Source organism: Ammodytes marinus (genome assembly GCF_949987685.1).
Source record: "Ammodytes marinus genome assembly, chromosome: 2".
In the NCBI taxonomy this organism is placed as follows: domain Eukaryota; kingdom Metazoa; phylum Chordata; class Actinopteri; order Uranoscopiformes; family Ammodytidae; genus Ammodytes; species Ammodytes marinus.
In genome coordinates, this window is record NC_137231.1 from 8,244,925 (window position 1) to 8,257,094 (window position 12,170).

Here is a 12,170-nt window from a genome sequence, read left to right on the forward strand (position 1 = left end):
ACACACACACACACTCTGCCTCTTTCTATTTCACCCCCTCTCCCTACCACACAAGCCAGACCAGCAACACCTCAACAACAGCACTATTATAGCTGCAAGCTGCTTATACAGCTGCGCTCATAGGAGACACTATAGGGCTGGACTCAAGGTGAGTCCAATAAGTTGCTCAGTAGACCTCACAGTGTACAGAAACAGACCGGGGGAAGGTAATCCGCAAACACACTTGAAGCAAGAGGTAAGCAGGAGTCCCAATGCCATGCCATGCTTTAAAAGTGGACTCAGCGATTCTGGAGAATGCTTGTTGTCAAAATCACGTTTTTCATAATCAGTGAATATGTCCTCACGATCCACTATCTGTCCATACTGTGTGTGTGCACGCTGAAAATAAATCCAGTGGTAACACACAGCCTATGCTCTGTAAAGGGGTATGCTGCTAGCATAGCCTACGCTGAGTATTAACACCACATTTATTTACGTGAGGAGATTTTCACAGATTTTGACAAAAAGTGATTTTGACAATAAGCATTCTCCAGAATCCAGACTCCAACTTTAATCGTATCAATGCCACAACGGTTGTGTTCACTTTCTTTCATTTCCTTTTTGATCGTGGACTCTGTGCTCAGAGAAACGGGGTCACATCCAGGTGAATTCTACTCTGCCTCGTCTTATCACGATCACGTAATCACAGATTACTGTCACGCAATAGCCATGTTTACATTCCTTAATTCACTGAGACAGAGAGAGGTGATGGTGGTGACAGGGGTTCAACTGGCCCAAGTGTTATTCCCACTATCAACAACATTCACATAAAACCTAGGAGGAGACGCCACTACTGTGTGGCTTATGTGGTGAGCTGTGACTAGAACAATTATTCTAAGGGTGCCTACATATAATAATTTATCTATAAAGTGCAGACTTGTTATTCAGCTCTTGAAGTAATTAAAAACAACGCTCTGTTGTGAAATAATAATTTGAATAATAATTAAAAGGCACGGTACATAATTTAACTGAAACTAAAATTCAATATTGAAGAAAAAAAATCCTCAAAAGATTGATTCAATGCAATGTTCCAATAATCAAACATATTCAGTATGACTGGGTATGTTAGGGTTAACCCCCAAACTACCCACTTGGATTCACCAGTTTAAGACTGGTCCCACTTGGATCACACATCCAGTTATATGTCAGTCTGATCTCCCAATCAAATATTTTCTGTGTGCGGTGTTCTTGTTGTCTGCAAACAAGTAAACTTATCACATCTACTGAGGGCAATATGCAAAGCAGTGTGGAGGTGGCATCCTCAACGAAAACAAACAGCGGGTTAGTGCTACGTAGGCACTATGCTGTGCTGGTATTTACTTTTCATACAAGGCAAAGCAAAAGGTCCCGTTTAACCCATTTTTCATACTTAGACGACAGCAACAATGACATGTTTGCCTCGCTGCAGTGGGGCCTGCCGGCTGCTGTGAACACTATCGGTCCCTGCCTCACTACATGAAGAGAAGGAGCAGTGACTCGCTGGCTCACATCGTGCAGGAGTTGTCATATCAGCATCCGCCATTCAAAATGCGATTAGTCATCTCACCTTCAATCATAGTCTACACACCCTGCCGACTCTGTACTGAGACAACTGTGACGGAGGAAAAAAAAGCTGTGGAGATGTTTGAACACTGTTTCACACATAGCTTTGCCATCCTCTTCACACTCACCAAAAAGTGCCCTGTGGTTCTAGAAAGAAGTACTGGCTTAGTCATAAAAGCCACACTGGTCTAGCATTGATCTTTCAACAGTAAAAGGGAGCACACTGACTTCCCAGTAAGACTTGATGGGCTGAGTTTCCATTAGGAAGTGCAACGCTAAGCTACCTTTCGATTTCCAATCTGAGTTGCTAAACTGGGTAAACAACTATGTATCGTGTTCTATGTGTTCTCTTAAAGGTTGAGTCAGCGATTCTGGAGAACGCTTGTTGGCGAGATCACATTTTGTCCTTATCAGTGAATATCTCCTCACGATTCCGCTACCCTACCACACTGTGTGTGTGCACAGGAAACTAATCCAATGTTAATTCACAGCTTGAAAAGTGATTTTGACAACGATCGTTCACCAGAATCGCTGACTTCACCTTTAATGCCAAGATAACACAGACGTACAACAGGAAATAAGCAAGGCTATCGCTCAGTCCCTCAACAGCTAATGTACGAAAGCTAAGCTACTCCCACGTACAGTAGTAGCTGAGTTGAGCAGCCATGCAGGGCCCCTCCTACTTCTAGTAAGCCTGCATGGGCCCGGCACTAGTGTCCTACCCTGGAGAGAGGCCATTAGCCCGGCTGCAGCTCCTTCCTGGATAAGCTCAGCTTACCAGTCAGCGAGCTGCAGGGCAACTTTTTATTGTTCTTTCCGAACTTTATGTGCCAGCGTGGGCCGATATTTGGGGAGGGGCCGTGTGTTCAGGAGGCTGTGATACAGTAGGTGTGTGTGCGAGTGTGTGTGTGTGTGTGTGTGTGTGTGTGTGTGTGTGTGTGTGTGTGTGTGTGTGTGTGTGTGCTCAAGCTGTGCGCTCCCGGCACTTCCTGCCCACTAACGGCCAGTCCCACGGTAGGGAGGGCGAGCTCTACCGGACCAGAACAATGCCAAAAAAAAAGGCTGTCATAAAAACAAACTACCATGCTCTGTTTAGCACAGGGTGAGAGGAGGGTAGGGGCCTACTTTCCTACACACTCCTCCCACCCCCTTCCTCCCCTTACTGCATCTGCATTAGTATTCACAAGCACACACTTAAAGACACAATCTCAGATATCCAGTGTACCGGCCATTATTTTTGACTGTTATCTTTTGCTGGAAGTCCGTACACATTTGCATAAACTATTCAGGAAACAATGCATGAGAACAGGAAGAAGCAAGAGCTGAATATGCATAGGCAAATACTCCTCTATGAAAAGTACGCACACACACACACACACACACACACACACACACACACACACACACACACACACACACACACACACACACACACACACACACACACACACACACACACACACACACACACACACACACACAGAAATGCTGCCACTAACAGTAAACAATAGGAACCTCGTTATACAAACTGGTTCCAAGCAGATTTGACGTGTCACCAAAACCAGAGTAACACAAAAAAGAACAATTGGCGGTCCTCTGTACACAAAACACAGTGCGGACAACCGAGCCAAAAAACATCTGCTGAGTCGGAACAAACAAAACAACAAGCAGACGGTGAACAGGCGCGTCGGGGGCCTCAGAAAACATACTAAGTACCTTCCATTGTGCCCCCGAAACACAGTTGGATCGCTGACAAGGTTTTTGGCCAAGCATATTACATATTACTGTTTCTCCCCTCCCCAATCCAGCTTTACAATCTCAATCACAGCCAAGGAAACAGGATGAAATGGGAAAGATGAGTGCAGCTGCTATGTGAAGAGGAAATTACTGGACACGTACCAAACACAGTAAAGACCTCTCTGTTTCTCTGACTCATGTGAAGAGTTCCAAAAAAGACGTAAGATGTATTGTAAATGGATGGAAACGGCTGTACTATATAGGCCTACATGTGGATTGTGGACACTACAACCCACAAACTTAGCAAGAAGAAATTACATTGCTCAATGCTGCAGTGACAGCTCATTAAAGGAATAGACATTTGGGGGAAATACACCTTTCTTCTGCTTCTCGTGATGAGATTATAATGAGAAAATCAATAGCACTCTCATGTCTGATGCTAAACACGTAGCTGGAACCAGCAGTCTTTTAGCTTAGTTTAGCAGAATGTCTGAAAGCGTGGGGCAAACGGCTAGCCCGGCGGTGTCCAAAGGGAACAGCATCCACTCACTAAGGTTATATTTTGTGAGTTTGTTGTGTAAACATGGGGTTATAGAAAGGTAGGCAGAATTCACTTTATGACAGAGCCAGGCTAGCTGCTTCACTATTTTACAGGTTATATTCCAAGCTAACCTAAGCTAACTACCCTCTTAATTCCAGCTCATAACATGATGACTATTTGAGTTCACTATGTGTGTGTGTGTGTGTGTGTGTGTGTACACAGTATAGCCTATATTGCTCACTTTCAATGTATTAACATCTATCGAAATAGTAGTGCCTTGTCATCACTGTTTATGATATTGTTTTAAGTGAACCCCTTCTCAATCAAAAGTAAGCAAAACAAGAAGAAGAAAGGAACACAAGTGCATTTGACTTTCCAACTTGAAGAGTTCTCGTAAAAAAAACTCTGATAGAAAACCCAGTAGTTGATAGGGAGTCCGATGTGCACACAGAGTGAATATAGAGATACACAGTGAGATAGAGAGAGAATGGCGTGCGGCAGATGGTCAATAGTGGTCAGCTGCTAACAAACAAGCAGGTCAGGGCTCTCCTCCACCACTCATAAATAATGCACAGAGCGTGAGCCACCCAGAGTTCCACCAAGCTTCCTCTGCAGTAAGGTATAACTCTAGGAGTGTGGCACATGAAGGCAGGTAGTATATAGAGGGTTTGTTGTGAAGCCCCAATAGAAGCACACACATTGACATCACAGCGGGTGGGCTTATATTAGGATTACTGTCCATCTGTTCATCCACCAGTGATTAGATTTGGGTGATGCCTCACACGCATTGTGACATTTAAAAAATATAACATAGATCGACCCGACGGGCAGGATTACAGGTCAGAATGAAATCCTCTGATGGGCAAAACAAAACTATTTGGTGCATCCAGTCATGCTCGCTGCACAGATTTGCCTACAGGGGCGTCATGCACCATATTGGATTTTCCACCGGTCTGACTTTCCTGGAAACACTTTTACACCCTCAGGGCTTATTTATTTATTTATTGATTGATTGCCCCAAAGGAGAGTTGCATCATTCATAGACAGGGACACATATTTATCTCTGCCTCGCGTTCCATGCTATGACAGTACTGCGCGTTTTTAGCAATGTTTATTTTTTGACAATGATGCAAATTAGGCTTCATTTCATCCAACTCTAATTGATTTGAGATAGGAAGAAAGATCAATAATGGCCACTCTGATGCATTTAGGGTACCGGCATGATTATTAGAGCCACCGTAAAAAGGGATTGCACTACTTCCCGCTACGCAAGCATAGTATACTCATTCACAATAGCCAGAGTATAGCACTTGTCTGTTCAATTAAAGTTGAGCTATATAAGTGGTAAGTGCTTACACTATGGCGATTCAAAAATGACCTCATTATGCAACTCGAATTGAGCTGAAACGAGTGAGCGAGAGAGAAAGGAGGTGGAGGAGGGAAATATGTGCGCTTAAGTGGGTGCAGAGAGATACGGTCGAGAGATACAGAGAGAGAGAGAGAGAGAGAGAGATACAGAGAGAGAGAGAGAGAGAGAGAGAGAGAGAGAGAGAGAGAGAGAGAGAGAGAGGCAGCTCAAAGGGAAGGGCTTAGTTGCAGAAGAGCAAAAGATTCTCGTCTCGGAACAACTGCAATCACAGCCGCTGCCAAAACCCACTGGATTCATCTCCACTGCCTGATGGAAACTTCTCAACAGGCCTTTAAGCCACTGAGAGGGGGCTTGAGGTTGTATGTGTGTGTGTGTGTGTGTGTGTGTGTGTGTGTGTGTGTGTGTGTGTGTGTGTGTGTCTGCACGTGCTTGTGTATGTGCCCGTGTGTTTCGGTTTTTGCACTCAGCGTGTGTTCTATTCAGTAGTGCCTTGTGTATCACTTCAACATCAATAAATCATAACTGCATCCCATTTCAGACACTAGAAACATTTCTGCAAACAAATGAGTCACGAAGAGCCTGCACAGCTCAACCTATTTCCGATAAAGAAAAGGCAAACACATTAAGACGCATCATCACACACACATTGCCAATCTATATAGTATATATGTGGCATTTAGAAAGGAAATGCTGCACATGAATATAACACATGCAAATTGTGACCCACATGCAGAATGAATAAACGGCCGACAAATACAGCAAACGCAATGCAACACGGAGACACTGCACGGTCAAGAGCTGTGTCACAGTTCCACACTCCATGCTAATTTATGAGCACGTGGCGTGTTCTCACTAGAAATGACACATTTACAATGCAACGCAGAAACGATGTTACCCAACGCTGCAAAAAATGTAATAAATTGCAGGTGGTCGAGACAGCTCGAAGATGATATCGGAAAAACAAAAATATATCATCGCTGTTCCTCTGGTAGTGGTAAAGGTTTTTTTTTTAAATAGCGGATGGTGCAAGGGGAGTTAAGGTCGATGAAACACCCGAAAATATAAAAATAAAGGGCTTTCCGACACATGTATCCTCTTCTGGAAAGGCCAAGATAAATAAGGGCACATCACAGGAAGTTTGGGGCGGATGGACAAGGAGCAACATCGGACTGAGAGAGAGCAACAAGTTTTGACTATGTTGTTTTTTTTTGATTTTGACAAAAACTCCAAAAAACAGAATTGACGCCAAGATTTTTCTTCCTGCTGACTATGTGTTTACTATGTAATAAGGCACGCCACCATGATGTGTGTGTCAATGACGCTGATGTGTGAATATTCCTTAATATTCATGTGTGTGATTTAGTGAGCCTGACGTCCGATTCCGGTGGATCTGGGTTATTCTTAGTCCACGCAGCTGTGCACATATCACACCATCTCTCGATATACACACACGCACACCCACGCACACACCCACCACACATATTACCTTGTCTCTACAGCTTATGAGGCTCATGATAATGATATAGTAGCAGGCTCACACACAATGGAAGTATGAAAACATAAGGTTTGTATCACGTTGACCCTGCACCATGCCAAAGACCATTTACCATGATGGTCATGTAAACAAGCCCCTTCCCTTCCTCCTTCTCTAAACATCAGCCTGTCCAGCCCAGCCCAACCTCCTGCTGTTACAGACACACACACACACACACACACACACACACACACACACACACACACACACACACACACACACACACACACGACCCCTTCTGCTCTCCAGACCTTGCATCTGGCCTGCCATGAACCATATCTGTGTTCAACACACACACACACACACACACACACACACACACACACACACACACACACACACACACACACACACACCGATGAAGCTTTAAAAAAGAAAAAGAAAAAAGAAAAAACTAATTCTGTTCATGCAGCAGGATCAGAGCACAGGGGGCATGGCCTGAGATGTGAACTCCCTACAGCTCAGCAGGAAACACAGCGCGGTTTGAAAACCAGCGAAAACAAAAGCAAAATCTGCTTCTGAAAAAAAGAGAGATCTGAAAGAGAAGAAAGGGCGGATAGAGCGGGAATTAAAACGTTGGTGGAATGAAGAGGATGTTTAGAAAGAAATGCCTCCTGTGGGAAGCTGGCACATCAACTGCTGCTCGGCGGAGGATGTGGGGAAACAGAGCCGCTACCACCATCCAAAATACATTATCTTCATCAGGATTCAGATCCATACACTCTCACACACACAAACTGTAGCGTGAACGGAATGAGCGCACAGACTCAATGGTGTGTGTTTGTGTGCTTTTAGAGTTCCATTATCAGAAATCATCCCGTTATCATGGGAGTTAACTGCGCATTCAGCTGCCTCACTGTGTGGCCCGCAGCATCTGTTGCGTTGACGTGATGCACATGACACAGAGATGACAATTAAACACACACATAGACACACACACACAGCAGGCAGGCAGGAGACATCTGGCGCACTCACTGACAACATTACGGCTACGATGCACTGCCTGGCTCTTCGGTGTCAAAACACACACTTTGTGTCACATCTGTGCAAAACCTGCACAATGACGGGCTAACACATGGACTGACACCGATAGTGAAATGAAATACAACTGAAGGGATTACTTGATTCATTGATTTATCAGTAAATGAGTCAGCTATTCTACTATTCTGAGAATTAATTAAACGTTTTTTTTAAAGATTTCTTCTTGGGCTCCCCACCTTCCCCTGTCCACATTTCTTTGGGCAAGAAACTGAACCGCAAACTGCTTGGGATGGTAAGGCCAGCTCCGTGCATGCTGGCTCTCTGGTGATCGGTGTGTGAGTGTGCGCATGAATGAGCGTCAACAACCTGGATAAAAGCACTATACAAATTCAGCCATTACATTTTTTTGGGGTTAGTTGCAGCCCTGCAGTGAAGTGGACTGCAGCATGAACACATGTATAACAAAACACTACACCAATGGGGGAACATGAGCACACATTATTACACACACACACACACACACACACACACACACACACACAAATACACACACACACACACCCATGTGAGTAACCGATACAAGTGAACAGAAATTCCATACCTGTCTCACTCAAAGCCACAGTAGAATATACAACATACTATTAAGTGAAACATGTGTACGCCTGATCCCGGCTGTAAAAGCATGCATGTATGTATGATGCATGTAGTCCTTTGTCTGTTTAACTGAGGGTGTGTGTGTATGTGTGTGTGTGTGTGTGTGTGTGTGTGTGTGTGTGTGTGTGTGTGTGTGTGTGTGTGTGTGTGTGTGTGTGTGTGTGTGTGTGTGTGTGTGTGTGAGAAGCATGGGGAGTGTGTGAGGAAAGATGGGAAGGAGGCTGGCCTGTCAGGATGTGGACTCTATTGTCTGCGCAACAATGAAGAGATAGAGTCGGCAGAAGTCCTGTGGCCCTCCCTCTCAATGGAGGCATTAACATCTGGGGCCAGAGGGCTGCAGTGTGTGTGTGTGTGTGTGTGTGTGTGTGTGTGTGTGTGTGTGTGTGTGTGTGTGTCTGTGTGTCTTTGTTGCAACTGTCCTGGATAAAAACTGGATTTCCAAAGCTTTTCAAGGCCGAGCATAATGCAGAAGTCAGGAGGGAATGCTTCAACAGTCAAACTGGTTTTCAAACGTATCTCCTAGTGTCCTGCTCCAGTTTCCTATTATTTATTCTGCGAACGCACTGTATATCCAGGATTATGTGTATTCTTAAAGGTCTCTCAACTTGATCCCCACAAATTAGAAGGTGAGTGAAGTGAATTTCGGTGGGCTTATCCTCCGCTACAGCCCTCTGCTCTGCAAATGTCAACTCTACCATTATATTTCTTTCATTAATCTTTGCAAATGACACGCTTGCACTTATAGACGCACACACACACACACACACACACACACACACACACACACACACACACACACACACACACACACACACACACACACACACACACACACACACACACACACACACACACACACACACACACACACACAGATACGAACCGAACCAGCCGCCCACTAACTTTATGAAAAATAAACTAACTTTATTACAGAAAGATGACACAGATATTAAAGGAGAAAGCGGCTCCTCAAGCACAGTACCACTCACATAAGTCCCCCTCCAACCCTCCACATGGCTATAACTTCTCCCACAACACTTACTGTCTTTACAGGGCCATGCTCCCCCCCCCCCCCCCCCCCCCTCTGTACGCTATACTGTCTGTTAGTTAACTGCCAGTGGCACCATTCAGCTTGTAAAATAAAACAAAAATGGGACAAGGAAAAGCAGGCAGACCCCCCACCTCTCCTTCTCCTCCTCCTCCCTCCTTCTCCTCCTAAATAACCACCTTTTATACACAAACCCCTTTGCTCACTCACTGTCCAGTGTGGACGCCATGGCCCCACCACTCAGTAATTACAATAATCAGTCAACTGAAGATAATACTTACATCATTAAGGAGGGAAAAGCAGGAGGGGGGAACAACGGGAGGAAGCACTTCCAAAGCCATATTTCAAGTCAGTGGATTATTGTCACCATAAGAACTTCAGTTTTGTGAGTGTCAGCTGAGCAAGCGGGAAAGAAAACACAGGCAGCTATTGAAAGGGGGGCTCGCTGTGGCTTTTTTATGGCATTGGAAGTTGATGAGGGCTGACTTATACTGCACACACACACAACTACTATGTGAAAATGAACAATTAAATACTCTGTTTTTTAATGGGATGATGTGGAACTCTCAAATTGTGAGTGCAAACTAGTTGGCTCTTTGCCACAACATCTAAAAAAAAAACTGCAAAAGGAAATCTGTTCAGGCAGCCAACAGAAGTGACAAGGTAAGTTACGGGGGATAGTGTTCGGTTGTCATATTGTTGCCAAATAAATAAAGATGCAAAACACTATCAAGCCAAGCAATGTTCCAAAAAGTTAATTAGCCTTCAGTGCACCATAGACACCCCAGCACTTGTAAATATTACAAGCAAATAATACAAGATGAACAGTTGTTTTCCCCCTTAGTAGGCTAACGGTGCACTTAAATAACTGAGGAGTGTTGAAGAGCACACCCAGCAGATAATAAGCATGAAAGCCTATAGTAGCAGATTAGACTAGAAGAGTCATTATTGCGATTGTGGAGCGGTTTGTAGGCTACTGTATATATATTCAGACTACTATAGTGAACCCCCGGAGTTGATTCCCTTCCAGCTGCTCCTGGCCGCAGTGCGCTGTAGTGTTTACACTGAGCGAAATGGAGATAAAGTTGCATCACGTCGAGCCCCCGAAAGGACAACCGACAGCACCCAAATGATGTGCTCACATCCGCGCATTGTGTATATTCTGGAGGCGTCCTATTTCCAAGAAGGGAGAAAGGGGGGCTTCACATACATTGGCAACAGTTGTGAGATCCGGAGACTCCCGATTAAGATGTTTTCTACCTCTGCCTCCATCGGTCTACTTTTACTCCAGCCGCCCCACACACGCACACACACACAACCAACACTGTCTGCAACCAACCACCATTACGACAGATATATAACGGCTACAAACTTACCTTATTATTACAGCGATGGGCGCTGATGATGAATAAAGCCAACGCGTCCTGCGCTTTTCCTCTAACGTCTATCTCGTGCCGACAGATCCAGTATCCGTTCCTCCGTTATCTCGGATTTGTTTTTCTTCTTCTTCTTCCTTAAAATTAGAGTTCAAAATTATTCCACATCCTCAGCAGTTTCTGACGAATACGTCCCGCGGCTCCTCTCTCTCTCTCTCTCTCCTCTGTTCTTTATGTCCTGTATTTTTCTTTTGAAATGTTGGGACTATAAGGCAAATCAAGCCATATGATCCTGTCATTCAGTTTCTACACAGAGGAAACTGGCTCTCCGCGCAACTCCCTCCCAAGGCTTTGTAACACGAAACCAGAGGAGGAGGAGGAGGAGGAGGAGAGAAAAGGCAGAAAAAAAGGAAAGAAAGAGAAGAGAGCGGTGAATTCAACCCGCTATCTGGGACGAGCTATAGACGGATCTGCACGCCTCTCTCTCTCTCTCTCTCTCTCTCTGCGCACAAGTTTCAGTTGTCCGCACCAAACACACATACCGGAGCGGTCGCGGCGCTGCGTCTCTTTGCCAGTCTCCACTGGAAATGATGTGTGTGCGTGAGAGAGACAGTGTGTGCGTGTAGGCTGCTATGTGTGTGTGTGTGTGGTGTGTGGCTCTGCAGCGTGTGTGCTGTGCGCCCCCCAGCCTACTTCTGCAGTACGCATCACAGCAGGGAGGATTTCAAAAAAGGCACACAAACAGGTCCCCGCCCATTGGCCTCCCACAACATGGGCCCTGACACAGGCGAGGGGCCCCCCAGCAGCCATTACACGGCGTGATTAGGAGCGGTTCATTGTGAGGAAAGTGAAATGCCTGTTTTGGCAAAGTGCCTCCCAACCTGGGGTCTGACCTGAGACACTCTGAGGTCCTTTTTTAACGGGGCTCCACCCTAACCAAATGAGCATTAGGTTGGGGGGAGCAGGGGTGGCCTGCCTGGCTGTTAAAAGGGGCCATTGTTAAGAGTGCAAGGGTCTGGTTCTTCACCACATCCTGCCCCCGGGTGAAGATCCAGTGAGCAAGGCATCAGCACTAAACCTGCTCTTATATTATATCTGAGCCCCGCTCCAAGGCAGAGACAATGTTCCTGCAAGAGATCAATACAGCGTTTATACAGTCATTTTGTTCTTGCCTTCCCTGTTATTGCACTGAGCTGAGGAAACATAATCTGCTGCTTCTCAGCCTGTTCAGGCCAAGCCTTAAACCAAATGTATCTTTTATAGTTTCTATTCTATTCATTTTCTCTTTGTCCTGTGAACAGATCGATGAACTTATTTCACAGATGGATAGTTTGTGCTGCTATAGCATC

General features: G+C 45.1%; 1 protein-coding gene across 2 annotated transcripts in view; it reads right to left on the minus strand.

Moving 5' to 3' along the window:
- Positions 1-11,044, minus strand: part of sema4c (sema domain, immunoglobulin domain (Ig), transmembrane domain (TM) and short cytoplasmic domain, (semaphorin) 4C) — a 101,970-nt gene extending 90,926 nt beyond the window's left edge. For both annotated transcript variants that reach the window (XM_080050851.1, XM_080050852.1), the window contains exon 1: positions 10,822-11,044. The gene's annotated coding sequence lies outside the window, so the exon portion shown is untranslated. The remainder of the gene's footprint in view (positions 1-10,821) is intronic.
- Between the last annotated feature and the right edge of the window lie 1,126 nt (positions 11,045-12,170).